Source organism: Argiope bruennichi, chromosome X2 (genome assembly GCF_947563725.1).
Source record: "Argiope bruennichi chromosome X2, qqArgBrue1.1, whole genome shotgun sequence".
Lineage (NCBI taxonomy): Eukaryota > Metazoa > Arthropoda > Arachnida > Araneae > Araneidae > Argiope > Argiope bruennichi.
This window is the reverse complement of record NC_079163.1, coordinates 91,363,290-91,383,976: the sequence shown is the minus strand read 5'-3', so window position 1 is coordinate 91,383,976 and position 20,687 is coordinate 91,363,290. Positions and strand designations below refer to the sequence as shown.

Sequence of the window (20,687 nt, the reverse complement as noted above, 5' to 3'; positions counted from 1 at the left end):
TTAATAATTCAAAATGGTCATTAACTTGAATCAGCTACTTACTTAAACGATTAAATACAATATCTTTTTATCATTAAATACCATGTAAACTTTACAATCAATATTGCAATACGTATCACAACATCTGCACTTCTTCAAGGAATTCAACTCTAATTTTCAAGATTTCATTGCTAAAGCAACATTTTTGCATAGAATTTTGAGTTTTCAATGAAACATGAAATAAGATTCATTTAAAAGAAATATATTGTAATTTCTTCGCTTAATCGCTCGTAATGTACCGATTTTTCTAGGTTTAATAACTTCTTATTTTTACGTTACATCAAATGAATATAACTTGCGACTGGTAACATTTTAGGTTCATTATCATTAGCAAAGACATAGAAAAATTCATCAAGACATGCAGGATCAACAGAAATTCATAACTTTTATCTCAAAATCATTTGTGATTTGTTTGAAGTTGGATATTTAAATGAAGATATTAGCTAAAACACCCTTTTACATCTAATTTTTTTTCTCAGAAGTGTTATTGGTAAGTTATGGAAGTTTAAAATGATATTAATTTGATTGAATTACCAGTAATTTGTAAAGTTAAAAAAATCAATTTTACTTCTGATTATTTATTTAAAAGAAATGGATTATATTTTTTTCGATTTACTAATTAAAAAAAAACGATTTAATATGCTTTTTTTTTTTCAAGTTCTAACCAAAAATAAATTTGCAGTTTTCTGCAATTACTATAAAATACTCTCTTGTTATTAATAAGATCATCTCTCCCTATTTAGCATTTAAAAATATATTAAATAACTTAGATTTTTCAATTTCTAATAGAAAATAAACGATTTAAATCCTTTTTTTTTACTTACTAATTGAAAAGAAACAATTTAAAATCTTTTTTGAGTTACTGATTGAAAAATCAGTTTTAAATTCTTTTTTGTGCTACTAATTTTTTTTAAAGCAGTTTAAATATTTTTTACTAATTGAAAAAGAAACAATTTAATGCTTTTTTCAGTTACTAATTAGGAACGGATTTGCAAATTTTTATATCTCCAGCACAACGTCTTTGTGTCACGGATTTTCTTCTATTTTAATCTAAAAATACTTTATTGTTATATTAATCGTTGTGGTTTGAAAGAATTTGTTTAAAACTGCCAGGGTGATTCATCACATGCGTATTCAACCATGAAAATCACTTATTTTTGAATTCAAATCTAAAAGAAAATAATTGGATTTCACAACTTATTTAGTCTTTGCAAACGTGAATTTTGCTTTCTTTTCACAAAAGGAAAACAATATGCAGACTCTCGCTTACACAAATATCAATATTCCCATTAAATATTCCATCATGTGGTGATCTGTCCATTGTAAATGGAAAATTCCTTAAATATAAATTCTGATTATGAAATAAAACAAATCTGATTAGAGAAACATATCCAGTTTATGAAAAAAATTAATTTAAAAAATGAAGTAGTTTATTTATCATGTAGTTTTGAAGAATTCTTCTGAAAATGATGACTTATTTATACATTTCTGCTAGCATCTGCCTATTTCGCTGTTTAAAGAAAAGCGTCTTCATCATATTCCAAATAGTGCTGTTTTTTTTTTTTTTTTTTTTTTTTTTAAAGAATCCCATTTTTATTTTTTTACAAAAATTTTCAATAATTTTATCATTTATTGAAAATTTCAGACAAAGAGCTGAGATTTTAATATTTTTTATTTAAATAATTGCAGCATAATTAATCATTTTACATAAATAAAAAATCTTAATTCAAAATATTTTTTTAAACTTAAGCCATTTTTCCTGCACTTTTTACAACTCATTTATGAGGATATACAGGTTCGCAGTTGAAAACGAATCAAATTGAGTAGAAATAAAGGCGGAGTCCCGTTGGCAAATGGCGTAGCAACAGAAATGAAAACAAATATACTTGCTAAATTATTTTTTCATCAAGCAGCAAAAATAATACAAAAAAAAATGTACTTTGAAGTACTTTAATAAATACAGTTATTTGAAATTTTAATAAACTTCTTTTCGAATATCAGCAATAACTGATTAAATTTGCTTTAGTAATTCCCTGGTCCTGTAAGATCCTACATTCAGGATAAAGGGGGAAAAAAAAAAAAAAAAAGATGCTCGGACTTGTAGAATATTTTTTTCAGCCAAAATGAAATCGCATGCAAAATATAAATAAAATATAATATCCCTCCAACATTTTGCAAAATTAATTTCATACATGTCATATCTGAGGAACTCCATAATTGAGACATGACAGACTGAATTTACCGACGATTCCAGGGCTTACTCTTAAGCCGTCATGATGATTATGAAAAATGAATGAACAAGCTTAACAAATATATGGAATTTTATATTTAAATATTGCTGCTCAGCCAATCGTTCAATTTAAATACATAAATTTCTATCTTAAATGAAACATATTTCATGTTTCATTGCATGAAAATTCCTGCATTTGAAAATTTCATCAATTCAGAAACGTCCCGAGTCATTATGCACTGTTAATCAATTAATTCTTGCACTGTTATAAAATATGGTCTTTGTCTTGTTTGCTCTAACCTACGCACACAAGCAAACAAAACAAAGAATATTACGAAAGTTCAGAGAAAAAAATTTAGACGCACTTTTGTCCTGTCTAACAATAAACGGGGTGATCTTTACATTAATGAAAAAATATAATACAGGATAAAATTATCTACAACGAAAATTAAAAGATAAAAAATGTTCCATATAAGGAAAAATTTCGATACCCCCTCCACCGGTTTGATCCAAATAGCTATAAAAACTCATTTATCTGTTTCTATCAGTCATAAAATATTTTCTGACACAAAAACATCTAAATAAATTATAATTCTGAAAAGGAGGTAAGAATAAGAAACTTTTTCATTTATCTGCTGACTTAACTTCTTACTTGAGAAATTTTTTTAAAAATAATTATTTCATTTTTTAATGTATATCTATAAAAAAAAAATCTTAAATTATGCCTAATTAATTTTTACGCTTTTGTAAAAGAATTTAATCGGTACTTACGCACTTACCTTAAGGGAATCCATTTTAAGTTTACTATAAAGTGAGTTATATAGATCTTGAGTAAATATTAGTTAAAATAAAAATACTGCATGCGCATGTTAAAGCCTTTAAAAAATTTATTTGAAAAAATCGTTTAAAATGATTATATAGCTGAACAAAGGTAAAAGATTATTTTAAAAATCATTAAAAACATACGTACATCATTACTTCAATCTCTTTCAACTTTCAGAAAAATCATCAAAACGCATCGAAAAGTTTCGACCAACTTTCACCTTGTCGCGATAAACTCTTAGATCTAGCAACCCAACCGCTCAAAATTTCTGCATGTTCCCTCATTCTCATTGGCGGTTTAGAGCTCCGCCCAGGTACATCCCAAGTGGCCGAACTTGTGGACGTAGACGTGTTTGACGTAGATTAATGGTTTTAATTATATTAATTGATCTTCTGTCATTTCTGATCTCTGCTATTCCAATTACAAATGCTTCAAATCGTGTAATAATTTGACGCCAGGCTTCTTTTGCGTAGGGTATTAAGCGATCTGACATGATTGCTTCCTCCCCCATTCTAGTTCCAATTTGCTGAAGGTGTCGATTCTTGTTACTTTTTCTTCTGTTTTTGATAAATCCGATACACGTTGTGACAAAATGAACGTAATAGATGAGGTCTGTAGAAATAATAGCTTTGAAAGAATTAATTGAATCACATTTATGTAAAACAGTTTGATGTAAGTATGAATATGTGCTAATATCTATTTTACCTTTTACATTTTAAGAATTAAGGTTTAATAACTTTTAATGGATTACAGAATGTATGTTTGTGGACTATTTAAAAGACCACATATATTTCAGCTATATATAAAATTACATTGGTAGATAATTTTTTTTTCCTTCTTTTTTTATTCCCATATAACTACTTAGTTTATTAAAGTATACTCATTTTAAAAGCAATATAAGGATACACGTTTTTTTAGAATTACTTTTACTAAATGGTTAATATTTTCCCTCAGAAGCTTTTATACTTAATTCGGTCGTATAAACGACTATTTGTTCAAATATTTAAAATTATTAGCAACTATACAGATAATTAAATATACATTATATTGTCACTTAACAAATTATATCACCTATCTCAATTTTCCACAATTTTCAAGAAGAAAAAACTGCATTTTTTGAAATGAATATTTCTGACTTCTTTTTTATTTTCTTTTTTCACATTCAGCATGAACATGAGATTGCAAGAAGAAATCACTATAAGGGAATGGAGATCCTCCCTGATGGGACAAGAAACTATATTTACTGCGAGAACTGCCCGGAAACTCAGCTCACACCGAGACACATCTTCGAGTGCCCATCTATTACCGCAGATATCTTAAAGCTTGGCTGGTTGCTGCCGATAGATCCATAGTCCTGAAGCACCAAAGGTGGCGGCAATGGTCCTCCGGACCTTTGACAATATCCGAGACTTTCTTTCCTCACTTTTTGCATTTCCATAGATACGACGACAACAACAACACGAGTTGCATGTTCATACACATAATGTGGGGAAGGGAAAAAAAAAAAAAAAAAAAACATTTGTTATTGGTACCAAAAAATTCATTTTTTCTTTCTTTCTATTATAAAATCACATTGAGAAATTGAGATAGGTGTGTTAAGTGACAATATATAATTTCAATAACGAATTTTTGTAAGGCACGAATTTTTTCCTCTTTCTTTCATTAGAGTCTTTCATTAGACTGCTTTATTTTATTAAAGTTCATTTGCTTAAAAAGCAAGATAATAGCTATAAAATACAATAAAGAAATCTGCAAATGTTCGCTAGGATACATCTGGAAAAAAAATATTTATTGAATCAGGTATGAAAATTGTTTTTTAAAAATAAATCCAGTTTTAAATTTACAGCATATTCTTGCATTTGGCGTTGTTTATATATTTCAATGACGAAATTTTAATCTTTCGTATGTTCACACAAAATACATAAATAATTTAGTAAGCAGTAAAGCTACAAACTTCACTTTTATGTAGGTACTTATTACGTAGCTAATAAAAGGCAAATTTCGCAATTTTAGTTTAAATACAGACATTTGCCAAATATAAACGACATATCATAAAGAGACAGCTGTTTCATTCGTTTGCAGTCAGACATAAAAGTCAGCTTTAAAAAAAATTCAAGTATTCTAATGTTATCTGAATGCTTAATAGATAATTATTTTTGATGCTTTTATATGAATTAAAATACTTTTATTCACAATTCGCATCCATTTGTAATTTTGAAATGAGTTCCAGATATTGGCAGCGGAAATTATCTCTAGCGGTAGCATTATGTAAAATTATATAGTTCTGATTATTTCCAGAAAAAACTTATATTAATATTACAATTCCTACCCACAGATTAAATCGTATGGTTTATGAAACCAGCCGGAGAGTTCTCCCATCGCCTTCTAAGATGTTTAGATAAAATAAAGCATTTGGTGCTTATCTTCGTAGTATGAGAAATGAGAATGAATTATGGACATCTCATCAAGCAGTTGGCTTCAAAATTCTAAAATTTAAACTTATTTCATTCACCTAGCTAGTTTTGTTTTTATTTTCTGGTATGCGAAATATAAAGCAAATATTTTAATTTTCAAAAAAAAATCGAACTCGAGCTTCTGACAAATCTCCAAGTTTTAGACCTCAATGCCTACGAAAAATACATTCTTTGGAATTATTAGAATTATTTTTGAGCCTGTCGACTCAAACGCTTTGAGCTAGACGAATGAAATTTGGTATATGGTTTTTACACCAAATTTGTAGTTCGCTATCAAGCTTTGAGTGAAAGCTATTCAATGAAAAGTTTGTACCAATGAAAGTGATCTCGATAACTTCAAAACGTAAAGAGCTGGATAAATTAAAATTTGGTATACAGTTTTATTATTTAAAAATGTGATTCTTAACAAATTTTGAATGAAATCTGTCAAAGGGTTGATCAGTTGATTGTTTGTACTATCGTATACATGTAAACGCAATGACTTAAATCAATGAAATTTTGTAGGATTCACAAGATAATTGTAATCACAATTATCTTGTGATTACAATTATAGTATCAAATGTTTCTACAATCAGTAGGGAAAGGCTTCCAAAATACATATTAGCACGATAGATTCAATAAAAATGTTAAATCTACGCCAAAGTTCGATATTTTTTAACTAATGTTCGCCAATGGCGTGTAAAGCATTCGCAGCCTTATCCTAGGTGTGCAATTTTATACAGAGAAAGAAGAATAAGTCCTTTATTGGAGAAATGCGAGAAAGTCTTTGGAAGACCAATCCTGCTGATTGAATTATTTTGTTCACAAGTATAGGGAGAGAGAGAGAGAGAGTTATCCTCTTTAGAAATTTAGTCCAAAATGTGAAACAGATCCATAATGTTGATGATGAAAAAGGTTTATAAAATTTTATTTAACTAGATGATTGCATTTTTGTGTGAAAGTGTTCAAAAGCATACGAGGAGTCAGACAGACTTCTAGTCGATAGATTTCAGCCAAAATTTGATAGATTTTTTTTTTAGGTTATGTGTTCATAGACAGATCAATACATAGGCATAACTATAAAAGCGCTTCTTTATTATTTTTTTTCGAAGTCAAGGAATTCAGAATCATGATGATTCAACAAAATATAGAGTCCTATTACAATATTTTCTTTTTGTATACTTATAGCGGTAAATAAAATTTTAAAAAACCCTATGTATATTGCAAGTCTGTGATTGAAAGCACTATATATTTCAATTTTTCTACGGTCTTTGCATGAATATTAGTAAAGACATGAAATGCAGATATGCATTTATTCACAAAAATTATTTACTTACGAATCATAAATATTCCTACATTAGTAAAGTAATTATAATTGCTAGTTCTTTTAAATAGTAAAATAATTTTTAATTTTTTTTTAACTGAGCAATGTTTTATACCCAGCGATACATACAACATAAACTTTATTAACATTAAGAAACAAAAGATATATAGATGAGTTCATATTTTTGCTTCGTTATATACATTCAAACATTCAAGTTATTTCCTTTCATTCGTTTAATTTAAGAATAAACAATTTGTTATTATTAATTGGTTAAAGTTCATCTCTTTTTTCCTCAAAGCTTATAATTTGACTACATAATTGGTCACAGCAGGATAAGACACCATATATATATAAACGCAGTTACTTAATACGATTTAAAAGTTAAAATTAATCATTATACCATACAACATTATGCCTTGAAATTTCAGTTAAAATGAACATTCAAATTTTGTAAATAATGAATATATTGAAAAAGAAATCTCCATTTAATGATTTAAAACATAACCTTGTATTTAACAAAGCTTTCAGAGTTCCATATTTTCAAAATCTAATGCATTTAAATATCGAATTTGATCTGTTTAAATCGTATCTAAAAGTTTTCTCTTCGTAGAAATTGAAATGAAAATTTAACTCAACTTTCGCAAATATGTTTGCGAAAGTTGGGTTAAATTTTTGGTTGTTATCAATCATCTGGTTCAATTGGTAAATTTTCTCGGAAATTTTCCTAAATGATAGAGCATTTTCAGCACAAAAAAGGTTACTCTTCATTTTTCTATTTACTATTATATGTTTCAACATAAGCATTTGGAAAAATACACTCAAAATTCTTGAAGATTTTTTGATTCTTGAAGCATTTCCTACATAAAATAAGTAGATAACAAAAGAGATATATATATAATAAATTTCGTCACAAATTAAAAAAATCCTTAAAAGAATAGATTCATGGGAAAAAAAATTGTGACTTTTTTTGTTCAGCGGAAATTCTATTCATCAAAAATTTCCTGTATATTTTATTAATTTATTATTAATTGATAAAATAAATCTTTCCTTTTTAAAATATTCTACTGCTGAGAGATTTTGTGATTTCAAAACACAATTCGATAAAATAGACACCGTTTGAGCCAGTGTGCACCAATTACTAACAAAGGGAGATTGTCTTGGACTAGCTAGAAAGTAATCTGCGATATCAATGCAGCACAGATGATAAAGTGGACCGGGAGGAAAGAGATGGAGTATGATAATTCAAATTTCCTATCATTCAAATGCAAGGCGAAATCTCGCTTTAAGCAGCTGCAGTAAATCGACGAAATTTTGAAAAAAAAAAAAAAAATCCAGAAAAAGGAAAATCGCTTTGATTTTCAATTAGTAAAAAGTTGTGATGTATGGTTATTTATCAATTCAGGTGTTAACATGATTATTATTTTCAGTTTTAAAAAATTTTCATGGAGCAACTTCATAATTCTCGGATTTAAAAAAAATTAATAGTGAATTTCTCAAAACGTTTATTATATTTTACCAACAAATGTAAATATCCTTGTTTTGTAAGTATATAATATAAGAACATTCACCAGAAAAAACAAATGTAAATATCCTTGTTTTGTAAGTATATAATACAAGAACATTCACCAGAAAAAAAAACTGAAGTACGATCTTCTTCGAGATGACTTTTTCTTACAGGCATATTATATATATGTTATAATTTCTAATTAATCTACGTTCTAAAAAAAATTCATAATCACTGGAACTCGGTCTTTACTGTAACTTCTAAGTTGCGCAGATTATTATTTTTTCCATGGAGCTATATAAGCTTAAAATACTTCCTCGCGTTCTCTTTTCCTACTTTCCTTATTATTCGGTACGATGTACCGCCCTGTCACCATATCTTGGACAAAGAATCCTGATAAAATATGGAAATTTTACTGTTTCCTTAAAATTACGAAGAATTCAACGCCTATATCTTCAAAGCATATTTTATATATATGTGTGTGTACCATACTACATATGTATACCAGCTTTTTTTTTTTTTTTTTTTTTTTTTTGAGAAACGTATATAATTGAAAAATCCAATTTTTTTCTTCATATTTATGCTTTTATTCAAACTTCTTTCTTTCTTTTTACTTATTATTTGAGTTGATTTAATTTAATTTAATGGAAACATTCATAGAATGATTATTTGCAAATAGGTAGCTATGTTTTCCAAAAAAAAATTTGAGGGTGTATTACAACCGATAGCTATTTAATGCAAAATTAAATGTGAAATGTCGTCATTTTGTTTTGTATTATAATAATACAATAAATAAAACAAAAAGAAAATTATGTTAAAAGATTTTTTACATAATAGTTAACACACATACGAGAGCATTTGACAAACTTTTCAGTTTCAGTTAAGAAGATATATAAAAATAATCATTTGTGTAATAATGCAGCATGATATATAACAAAAAGCTACTTAAATGAGAAAAAAAAAATTTTTCACTAAAAGACATCTAAAGGGGCACTAGTTTAGGAGAGCTGACTCCCTTTTATATCACTGTCTTCAAATCCGAGTTATGATAAGTCTCTCTTGTTGAAATTGCAAATGAGAGCATTACGTCAAAATTTTTCTGCTTCCAGGATGACAAAGCAGTGGATGATGTTTAAGCAACATCGGAACTGCAATCGGTTATTCAAAAAATGCGTTAGAGCTGTTATGATATAAAATAACTTCAAAATCATATTCCCATAATATTTATGAAAGTTTTACTAAAATAATTATTTTTGGAATTACGGAATGAAATGCTATTAAACTGTTCTTTAATTGATTATCATATTTATTTATTTTAGTCGTATATGAAAATAACACTTAAATAGAAAATCTTTTATCCTGAGAAGATGGAAAAATTGAAAATTCCTTTAAAATATTTAAAAGAAAATAATTTAACGTGAACAATGAGATTGAAAAGTCAAGTAAACAGTTTAAGAAATTTAATCAAACATTTTGTAGTTAGAAGTAATTGTATAAAATAAACAAAAAAAAAAAAATTTTTTTTTTGTACACCGACAGTTTCTTAAAACATTTTCGCATACAAATTATGGCAATTTTGATCAGACTAACGCAGATGCATTTCGTAGACTAAATGATATTATTTTGGAAAATAAATAATGGGTACTCTTATTGTTTTTGTTTGAAAGAGGTATTAAATTCTCAGAGGATATATTCTTGAAAATGACGTCATGGCTGTTTACATAAACTTCAATAATAATAATAATAATATCCATTTTTACGTTCTCTCATACGAAGTATAGAGAAAATATTGCAATCGTCAAAAAATACGAATATTGCAATCGTCAAAATTGCAAAAATATTGCAATCGTCAAAAATCGAGATTGACGAATCACCACATTTCACACACATGCACACGAATCCGAAAAATATATTTTTGACGTTATCTCCGACTGTCTGTCTGTTAGCCTGTCTGCCTGTGATCACGATAATTTAAAAACTCTTTGAGCTAGACAGTTGAAATTTGGTATATGGAATCACAAACAAATTTGTATATTTCCGTCAAACTTGAAATGAAATCCATTCTCAGCAAATCAATCTGTTTCACTGTTCGAGTAACTAGAAAATGCAAATAACGAGGTAGATAAAATTTAGTTCACAGGTTTAACATTTAAAATACAGATACTTATCAAATTTTGAACTAAATCTGTCAAACGTTTAACCATCTATCGCTCTGTACTTTCGGATGCATGTAGACGCAATAACTCATATGAATTTTTATTTCCCACAACATGAGTATCCATATGAGTAATTTATTTCACACAACATGAGTATTCATATGAGTAATTTATTTCACACAACATGAGTATTCATATGAGTAATTTGTTTCACACAACATGAGTATTCATATGAGTAATTTATTTCACACAACATGAGTATTCATATGAGTAATTTATTTCACACAAACATGTTAAAAGTAGTGAGGTCCCTGTTTCGACTGAAATTGGAGGAGCTGAAATTTTAACCTTTTACGCTTCTTTGCCATTTAAAACTAATTTAATGTTATAAAGTTTTCTAGTCACATTCGCGGGTTAAATTCCATATAAGATAACCCAATTACTTTTATCAACAACCAAAATTAGTAGTTTCTGTCTCAGTAAGGATCTGTCTATATGGTTTGAATAAATTGAATTATACTATTTTAGCCCTTTATTTTACAACCAACTTTTCAATTTTATATTTGCATCATTAGAACTTTAAATAACTTTAAAATAATTTAATTAATAATTTTGAATTTCTGCATTTAGTTGTTATCTACTCCTTGTTGTTGGAATTACGCTCTTCGTGTTCATTTGAGTATCGCCAAAAAAATATTAGAAAGAAATCAGCTTCATTTCAACGATATTTTAAAGCACCGTCGGCAATAAAGGGTTAAGCCTAAAATATGCATGTCACCCAATTTCCTTGTAGCGCCGCTAGTGGATTGCTGAAGGTTAATAAATAAGCAGAATCAGCACAAATTTGGACGATATAATTCTTGAGTAAGCAGAATCAAAATTTTCTTTCTTTCCAGCGAAATAAATAAAATGAGCAGGATCTATGAATACATTCTGATGATATGCAAATAATCCTCAATGAGCATTAGAATCTCATTTTGTGTCAATTCTATTTTTTTATAATCTATTTTTGCTTCGTAAGTAAGAAATTGTAAGCTCTCTCAATAGTTTGTATTTTAAGTTTATTTTCTGTGGAATTTGTAACTTGGATCAGATTGGATTGGCGTATTAGGTCAATCCACTGAAAAGCATTAAGAAGAAAAAAAATCATTAAAAATATGAAGGAAGTGTGATCTATTTTAATTGAACAATACTATGTCACAGTTCTATTTATTTGACACTGTTTGCAAATTATTTGTATAAAACTAGCAAAAAATCATTTGTTGATTGTTTTTATACCTGAAAAATATTAAAACGAGTTCCAAACAAATCTATTATTTTGAAAAGAAAGAAAAATCGATTTATTTTCCATTCATTTCACAGCTTGATTAACTTCCTAATGAAATTTTATTTCAAGCTTTTCAATTATTCAGTCAATCTTTAATTTTCCGTTGGAAAAACAATGGTTTATCACATTTATAATTGATTATTTATGCTGCAATACATCAAAGTGCTTGTTTATTGCCGATACATCAGGAATATTAAAACCGTGGTATGAACAACTAATTCATGTAAAAGACAAAGAAGCAATTAAAAATTTAATTGATCTCCATTTACGATTTTACCTTCATAAATTAATTATTTTTTTATATTTGTAATGACAAACTGTTTTTTCTTCTGACGGTATCTATCAAAACAAAGTTTTAGATGATGATGTGATCGGTTTAATGTTCCTAAGGATTGTTTTTAATTCTCACCACAGTCAAACAATAGCAAATACAGGTAGCTGCATTACTGGCAAATGACTTCTAAAGATCTTTATGTAACTTAAAAGATGCAATTAGCCTATTTGAAATTAACAACCTTTCGTTTCAAAAGTGCAGTTTTATGCTAAAAAAATATAAATTATTGGTGTTTAACGCTAAATGATATGCAAAATTTTCTTATTTTTTAAAAAATAAACCAGGATAATATTCGGGATCATATATTTGGGGGTAACGATTCCATATCAACGAATTTGAAAGATTCTGACGAAAATGGAAAACTATATTTAGATAAATAGCACAAACTTTAAGTATTGATTAAAAAAACACAAAGATAAAGATTTTAATTTAAGAGATGGGATTATATTACCAAAGGTAATAATAAGGAAAAAAAAAACAATAAATATTTCACATGACAAAAAAAAATTGCTCATAACATTACAAAAAACAAGATGCAAATGTCATGTTTGAAAACAAGATGTCATGTTTGAATAGACATAATGCACGAGTATTATATGAACATTATTTACTTCCATTCCCGTTTAGAAAAATTTTGATGAGTAATTAATCATATTTGCGACAAACCTGAGCAATATCTTTTTTTTTTTAATTACATTTTTGCTACTGACTAACTAAAAGCATCGCAACGAAAATGGTGAATACAATTTTTTACGATATGCTTTCGTTAAAGATCATGAGTGTAATAAAAAAAAATCAATGATAATAACTTTTTTCTGTAGAATGTTAGGACAATATTCCACAATCACCAGTTAGTAGACATATTCTATATTATATACTGCAGAGCCGTCTTAACTTCTTAGGTTATTTGCAAAAAAAGGGAAGAATTCCTTCGATAAATATAGTCTAATATGTTGCATTTTAAGCAAGGAACGAAAGAAAGGAAAGTAGCTTTGCTATGTTTGATTCAGAAATACATAAAATGAACCAGTTTCAAAATGATTTCGCATTTGATTGTTTTTATTACAATAACGTCTAACAATAAAATCAATTCTGAATTTTTTCGTTCTTCGAATATAAAGCGGTTTCTTCTTATCGGCAGGCTCAGTAGTCTGTCAATTTCTAAACCAGTAGATAATTCATAAAAAATGCGTAGCCTTATTCCCTAACGTATAATACAGTGCATTTTTCCGTCAAACCGTAAATTAATAATTATACAAAATCTCCAAATTATGTACACCAATCTTCCAAAAAATTTCTAAATAAGGGTTCAGAGCAATGGCTTAAATGAAATCTATTCATGTTCCCATACAACACACCAAACCCGACGCACCTATATAAAACTGAAATACATAACACCTCTTGCAGGAGGAAAAAAAACCCTAATATAAGTTAAAATCATAGCATAACATAAGAATTTTGAACAGTTCAATTACATACCCAGTTTTGTTTGTCATGAGACTAGCATCACGAGAATTGATTCCATTATATACAAACGAAAGAAAAGATATACTTTGCCCCCTGAATATCAAACAATTCCTACTCACCAACCGATTGTCAGCAAACTCGTTTTCTTCCTTTTGAAGTTGCTTGCCGTTTGTTAAAACAAAACCAACATGAACACGAAAGACTAGGAGCTTTTAATATAATATAACGCATTATATTTGCATACTAGTCATAAATCTGGCAGCGCAAAGAACCTTCGAAACGATCTATTCCGAGAACTATCTCAGTGCAACGATATAAAATCAATTGCAGATTTAAAAAAATAAACTGGATGCATTTCATGTCATGAATACTAAAGTATTTCTTCTCCATCGCTCGTCGTCCTTCTACAGATTCATTGTTTCTTTTGCAGTGGCCTGCTAATTACTAAACCTGTAGTAAGTCCAAGTAATAATAATAATAAAAAAAATGTGGGGAACTTTCCTGAAGAGTAGCAAGCTTGTTGGCAATGCTGACCACCGGAACCTCCCGATGGAGCCATCTTGACAAGCCTGCTGCTGACAGGCCTGATTACCGTCATCAAGAGGGAGAGGTGTTGCCGGAATCTGCTTCACCTGCACATTACCTGACTAGTGTGGAAAGACGGATACCACCAAGAAACAGACTGACGCAAGTGGAGGTCTGCCAAGGTTACTGCCTCTGTTTGTCAGACTTGCAGGAAGCCCCGTTCCACTCTTAAAAAGTGCGTGACACATCGAAGGTCAAATGAATGAAACATTTGGGGGGAATCACATTTGTGGTCAATTTTAGGGTTTGGGCATTACGGGAGGTGTTGGTAATGAAAAGAACAGAAATTCTAATAAGAAACTTGAGTACTCACGAAAAGACGCCCATATGGTTATTTAGCATATATTATTTATCCGCTTTTTAGCGGCTTCCTTTTTCGAAGTCATTCACAACAGGTTAAGACGATATATCGCCGAAATAATTCTTATTATGAAATAATTTGGATAATAGTGTTAACTTGGACAGGATTCAGAAATTGGTGAAAATATAGTGCAAACAAATTTGTAAGTATGATTGTGTCAAAATTCTTATAGGAAAAACTCATTACTGTATAATATCAACATAGCATTTTACGTCTGATACAAATAAAAACTCTCTTCAAAGAGAAGAAGGCTGTACTGAAAAGTCAATCAGATGACTAGTAAAAATAATATTTGGATGATCATGAAAATTTTCAATTATAATTTTAAAAATTTTATTATCTTGATCATTATCAATTATTATTACGATTAAAAAAAAGGTTGAATCATTATAAAAACTGATTGATACGAAATGAAGTGTTCGTAATGAAAGTGGCGAAATGTTTAGAGTGAAAAAATAAAACTCTTGCCAACTTTCAACCCAGTTTAAAAATTCTTTCCAAAATAAATAAAAAAAAAATGTCTTCAAATCAAATTCATGAATTTCAAAATAAAATATAATTTTTGAAATGAAAAATAATCTGTCGCTGCAATTATTTTTTGCGAAAATTTAAAACAAAACATTTATTTTATTACAAATAAAGCTTTCAACTTCACCGTAGTTCGTTTGAAAAACGATGGAATAATATACAATTTGCATGACTTTACTGAATTAAATATTCGGAGATGAGGTAAAAACATTATGAGCAAAATGAAGAAGTTTTTTTTTTTTTTGTAAAACATACTGTTTTATGTTGAAAGGGATCATAATATATATTTTTTAATATTTGCTTTAGAAGATGTACAGATGCAAATGAAATTGATGCACATTAATTCTTAGAGCAGGCAAAGTTATTCAAATATCGCATTTTGTGTACGTAGTAACCTAGTTATTGAAACGAGGATGCTTATGTTTTGAATTTAATGTCTAACCGAAAGCTAATTCTTTTTCCCTAAAAAAAAAGAATTTCCTTTAATAATGCATTGTATTATTGCTTGAAACTTTTACTTTATTATTGCGTTATATTATGTTGTAATAAAATTCTTTATGGAGTCCCATGTTTTTAACGAACTTCTATATTTTAAAAAAGTTTTTCAGAAGTGCATATTTGTAAACAAAATGCAATTATAATTTTCAAATACTGGACATAACATCCAAATATTTGTGTAAATCCGGAAAAACATCAGTGAAAAGGCACAATATAAAGAAAATTATTTTAAGAAAATATATTATCCGCTATTCTGTTCACATTTATTCAGTTTTTATATTTATACAATTATTTATTTATGGATCAAATTAATGTAAAATCTAAAAAAGTTAATAATTGTTTGCAAAATTTGATTTATTACAAGGAAAGAAAATAAGGTACAACCACAATACTGACCGCAATAATTCTTCAAGTTCTAAAATCAGGATGAAGGAATTATGTTAAAAAAAGTACAGCCAGTTTCACTATACCAGGTTTACGAAGTATTGACCGGTCATCTGTTTTGTCTGTGACGCTTTCTTTGAGACTTTGGACCGATATCAAGTAATGAGCAGATAAATACCAAACTAGTGTCCAATACCTTACAATTTCCTGTCAATACCAACTCTGATATTAGAAAAGAAGAGTCCGCTTACATTGACTGAGAACCGTGAAATCTGCTCTCTCCCTCTTGTTTACCCAGGAAATAAAATAATTGCCTAACCCTGCGCTTTCAAATTTTTCCAAAGATGCCTGTTATTTAAAAAGTGGGGAGAAGCTGCACTCCTTCTTCCGTTGCCGAATGCCCGCCCACCAAAAGATGCTGATTTACTTCTTCGCGACAGGAAATAGTAACTCTTAGTAGGAGGAACGGATATGCTGCCCCCTAATGTTCTTCGAATTTTCATTTGGAAAATGAAGCGAAGCGTACTTTCGTGGATAAAAAGTTAAGGAATGATGCAATTTAAAGTACTTGTGTATGTTTAGAGCGTTTCTCTGCTTCTCTCTCTTTTTCTTTCTTTTTTTTTTTTAACGCACGTTGACACGTGTAGATGATGACATCAAAATCGATCCACGTATACATGAAATATAAAACGTAGTAAATATAGCTCAGTAAATTCAAATTATCAAATTATCTTGGGAAAAATTAAAATTTGTTTAAAATTATCAAATGTTCTTGTTTCAAATTATCTTGGGAAAAGTTTTCATTTAAATCCTAACAGATTTTTTTTTAAAGTCTACCTTTATCATCGATACATTTCAATTGTGCCGTAATTATTTTGTGCAGCGATGAATATGTTATCGGCAATAGATGAAATACCGGTATTCCATAAAATTATCAGGACCTTTTCGGCAAAATATGAAATGTGAGGATTATTTGAATTTGTCATATAGGCTTGACCAGTCATCGTGGAATAGGTCATGCTTTTTCAAGACATTGTATATAATACTTAGGTGTACTGTATAATGATAAATGCTACTTAAATAAAGTATTGAAAGAAAAAAATTAAGTTTTAATTTAAAAGGTTTACATTCTACAGAAACGAAAATATTTAGAAAAAGCACAAGTGTGAAATTAAAATTCTTTCATTCACAATACATGAAAGTAAAGCAAAACAAAGCTTTTGCCTTTCTTATAGAAAGGAACAAAATAAAATATGAACCTACATGCTGCATAAAAAAAAAGAAATACTTTTATTTTTTATAAAAAGTAGTTGGCGATGCCAACTACTTTTCGCCAATGTGTTATTTGTATATAATTCTTAGGATATTCAAAATATTAATCATTTCATATTTTGTCTAAAAAATACCTAGACATTCTACAGAATGCCAGATTTTAACATTTATGTTCCTTTTGTATAGTATACCATACATACAACTTTATAAAAATATACTACCACTATAAAATAATTTTTATAAAGTTGTATGTATGGTATACTATACAAAATGAGATGCTATACAAAATGAGGTATACTATACAAAATGTATAGCTACCTATTTTTTTTTTTTTTTTTTTTTTTTTGTGCTTTTCTTTAAAAAAGTAATCGTGCCACGATAAGGGTTAAGTTTTGCCATTAATAAATAAATAATGTTGCTATAAGTGAGTTTTTCATAATAGCAAAATCATTTTTTTTTTACCGAAATAGCACATAGTAACATTAATTCTATGTAGATAAAGAGCGCAAAATGTGGAAAATATTCCCAATAATTGACCTTTGGTGAACGATTCCCGATTTCTGAACTATTTATAATTTAAAGAAGCTTATTCTAATTCCCAATTTTCATTATTCATTCATCATGATATTGTAATTATCCAAAGCACTTAACAATAAATTATGACTTAATTATTTTGTGTTGCCCAGGGAATTCAATCAGAAATACTGTTTAAACATGCGCGGTGTTATTTCTTGCAATACCGAATCATGAAAATGAATGCGAATTTGCAAGTATTTTTACAAATATTAAAGATTTAAGTTGCTTTGTTAAATACTTTTTAAGATTGAGTGCTTACATTAGACCTTATAAGTAGCTCTAAGCCATGGCCCTATTAATTTTTTTTTTTAAATTCGTTATATTGACAAAAAAATTATTTGCGTCATGAGCTTGATTTTTGAGATGTGAACTCAAACATGTAAGAATAACTGCTCCTATAAACCCAATTTTTTTTAATGAGTGTTTATGCTTTTGTTTCTTTCAGGAAGCTTTTTGATCTTTTATTAAAAATCGTATATTATAACATATATGTGACTAACAATACTAACAAAAAATTTCACTCAGCTAATAAGGAAATTATTGGAACAATAACATTTTAAATTCTGAAAATTGTCAGACAAGTCGCGCTTATCAAACACTGATGAGACTAAGAACATGAAAAATTATGGATTGTAGAATAGTAATGGTAAATGCAAAACAATAAGAAAAATATTCGACGTATGGAAAGATATCAACATCTCGTTCCATAGCACCATTGTTTAGAATTTGTGATTGCCTCATCTGCTATGATTAAGCATCTGCAAATAGAGTAACGTTCTTGGTATATGAATACACATATAAATTAATAAATTTAATAAATGACATTTATTACTTCCGGAAATTTAAATTCTCGTGCATATTACATGCAGTATAAGAATGTGACATATCGTAAAACGATACGTTTTCAATGAAAACTGATGATAAAGGAAACAGAAGCATTTTCAACATTAAAATTTTCAAGTCAAGCAATAATAATCATAAAACAAATTGCATTCGTGCGATTATCATTGATTTAACCCTTTAAAAGGGCCATTTTTTTCTAGTCATATTATGTTAAAATATTTTTAAACTTGAAATTAGAATAAGAAAAGGGATTCATTTAGCTTATTAGATAAATTTAATTTGATTGATTAATTTGTTTAATTAATAATTAAGTAACAAATCAAGGCACATCATTTTGTCTGAGATAAAGAACTGAAGCATCTAAGTTGCTGACTTAAAAAAAATTTTGTTCTAAGTTTCTGACTTAATTTCTAATTAATTTAATTAATTTCTTCTTAATTAATTTCTAAGTTTCTGACTTAAAAAAAATTGTCAGAACTTATGCCAACCTAAATAATTTCATGCAAAGATTGATAAATTTGGTGGGAAGCATACTTCCCACGGCCCTAGAAAGGGTTAAAAGTATTAAGACAAAATTCATAGAAGTAGACGCTAGATATGAATAAATACCTCTTTTTCCACAATTATAATAATATTTTGGAATAATTTCAGATCCTATAAAAATATGAATACAGGAAAAATTAATCTTTCAAGAAAGCCGTAAAAAGCGAAATTACTATCTTAATGCATCTTTTCAAGAATACTAGGGTACATACTAATTCTATATATACTAAAGACACTATATTGTGCAATCATTTATATACATTTTAAAATTAATTATGAATTAATAATTAATAAAGGAAATAAATTACTTAAATTATAAAATATTTAAATAAAGTAATTTCAACGAAACAATTAAATCTCATCCAATAATTTAATTTGAAGTTAAATTCAAAACCAATGTTTGAATTGATTTATCCCTTACCCATCACATTCATTTATGTCGATTTATGTAACAGCAGTTAAAAAATGTGCAATGAATGGTAACAAACAATATACTTTAAATTTATATAAAATATCAATATGTGAAAATGATAAGTAGTACAATATTTTTAACTTTACCTTCCCGGACCATTTTTTTATTCTATGTTCGAATTGCATAGATTCGTACCATATATTAAATCTCAAACATTGGGCTGTAATTAGTTGCAACGGTACGATTAGAAACATATATATTTCTCCCACGCCGATAATACTTGCGTTTCGAGTTTTAATTTTAACGGATACGCTCCACTTTTTACTCAGTCCCACCCTAAAAGATCTCTTTACGTCATCTTCTTGACGTGAGAAGAAAGCTGAGTGTCACACGTACTGTAGGAAGATCGTTTTGGCGGCGTAAATGATGGTAAGTTGCATGGGGTAAGCAGATAACCCTGGCAGGCGTAATCGTGCCTTTACTCCCCAATTATACTCTTATGCCAGCCCATGAAATTTACCGCATAATTCCTTTTTAGGCTCTCTTCATTCTTTGTTTAAAGCGATTTTTATTATCTTCGCAATCGCCTTGTCTATAACAATCGCAAGGTTTCAAATACCCATGGAGAGTTTTTTTTTTTTTTTTCGGATTAAGATCCGATAAAACAGGCGAACCAATCACGTGGAAGATTATTCGACCACGAACCCGGGGTGTCAAGGGATCGACTAGGAAAATGCACTAGGGAAATTTTATAGTTCCTTGGATTCTTTTCAGCATAGTCTAATGCAAGAAGTCTTTAATTTTTCTCATTTTATACCCATTTTGTGCCGAAAAAAAGCGGCCCTATTTCGTCTGACAGATATTTTGCGATTCAAAATATCCATATTGCTCAAAAGAAAATCTAAACAGTTGTATTTTTAACACATGATCAATATTAAAATTAATTTAATAGTGAATTTCTTACGCCTGATAGGTATTTTAAAACTTCTTGAAGCATACATTCCCGAGGATAAGGGAAATTAACAAAT

The 20,687-nt window shown here is 28.5% G+C and overlaps 1 protein-coding gene across 4 annotated transcripts in view; it reads right to left on the bottom strand.

Annotated features, from left to right (window-relative positions):
- The window catches only part of LOC129960839 (homeobox protein aristaless-like), a 221,835-nt gene that overhangs the window by 95,090 nt on the left and 106,058 nt on the right, over positions 1-20,687 (bottom strand). The window contains exon 1 of one of the 4 annotated variants that reach the window (XM_056074513.1): positions 13,777-13,917. The exons of 2 other annotated variants lie outside the window; for them this stretch is intronic. The gene's annotated coding sequence lies outside the window, so the exon portion shown is untranslated. Of the gene's footprint in view, positions 1-13,669; positions 13,918-20,687 lie in introns of those variants that run through there. One more of the 4 variants, XM_056074514.1, reaches the window with a different exon arrangement.